Genomic DNA, 1,557 nt, shown 5'->3' with positions numbered 1-1,557 from the left:
GGGAGAGCAGAACCAGGAGCTGCACAAAGCAGAAGCCAAAGTTACCGGCAATTTACCCATCCCTCGGCGCTGTGGCTGCAGCTCAACTTCTTGGAGTGAATGTTAATAGCCCCAAGACAGCCGCGCACCCCCGAACTCTGCCGCCGGGTCTCCCATGTAGGGAAGGCAGAAATAGATTCACAATGAATAATTTACTCTGCTTTCTTTTGATTTGCGTTCTGATTGTACACAGCAGCGCAGGCTCTGAGGGGGGGAAAACCATGTTCTGATTAAAGATTTATACTGGGCATATGATTTTGTTGCTGTTATTTAAATCTACTTCAAAGTTTGAGGAGGGTGGTCTGCAAAATAAACAGCCAGGAGCGGCTAGGAGCGTGCGGACGGTCTTCGGGGTGCGTGCGTGCCGGCCGTGCGTGCGCGCAGTTCAAAGGCACGTCATTTCATGGGTACAAACTTTGCACGGGCTCGCTGGAAAGGTGCTGCCCTGGACACCCTTCTCACGTCGCATACAGCCAAACCAGGGATTTAAATGCCCTCTGTTATCTCACACGACTGACCCCCCAGTTCCCTCTCCTGAGCTGAGACCACACCTCAAATACCAAGAAATAACAGATAAACTCGTGCTTTATTCTTTTACTATTCTTTGACCATGCAAAGAATGGTTTCTGGCTGCAGGGAGTGATTAGCTTATGTGGGGAAACTGAGACCGGGAGCTGGAAGATGCTTTAACCGAGGGTCACCCACTACCCAGGGAGGAACCAAACTTCAGCTTCCAGCCTCCTCCTTTACCGAAACTTAGGAATATGGGAGAGAAAAACTCCGCGTCCTTCCCAGGCTGCCAGCTGAATGATTCAGGGCAAAGGATTTTCTCTTTCTTTCCTCTGTCTTCCTCCGGCTGCCTCGTCCCCGGAGGGCAGAGAGGCTTCCCAGCGCACGCCTGTGCAGAAAGCACCTCCAGCACAAAAGGGAGCCGCAATACAAATACGATTATCGCTCTATTCCTGAAAGTGCTTTTTGATAAACCCTTGGTATTTACATCCCCAGCTCCCGTCGGCTCGGGAAGAGCGAGAGCTTTGTGCAGCGGGGACCAGCTCCCGCAGCACACAGCCTGGCCCTGTGAAAAAGCAAATTTGACGAAACGGCGTTTTCCCAACCAAAATGGTTTGTTGGATATTTTGGGGCCAGCTGCCTGCATTCAGCCGACCGAAGGCGTCGGTAGCAAAGCAGCAGCAAGGCCCTCCTGCCCTGCGAGGAGAAGCCTCTCAAAGGCGGGCAGCTTCGAACCCGCTCTTCAAACCGTCTTCCCGGGGTGGGGAAACTCGTCTCTGGGAGCGCTTGGGCACCCCTTGGCAGCTCCAAACCCGGCTTCGTAACCCCACAGGGGGCTGCAAGGCAGGCGATGTCCAGGTCCTTGCCTCACCTGCGCGGGTTGTAAATCTTGCGGGCTGCCCACAGAGCTTGCTGCTAACGCCGGCTGGGCCAGCAAAGGTGCGTTCCTGTGGTTTTTTTCTTTCTTTTCAAGGAATTCACGCCAGATTCGGGAGCTCCCCGGCCACG

The sequence above is a fragment of the Pygoscelis adeliae genome, unplaced genomic scaffold (assembly GCF_000699105.1).
Source record: "Pygoscelis adeliae isolate BGI_AS28 unplaced genomic scaffold, ASM69910v1 Scaffold153, whole genome shotgun sequence".
NCBI lineage: Eukaryota > Metazoa > Chordata > Aves > Sphenisciformes > Spheniscidae > Pygoscelis > Pygoscelis adeliae.
This window is presented reverse-complemented; position numbering follows the sequence as displayed.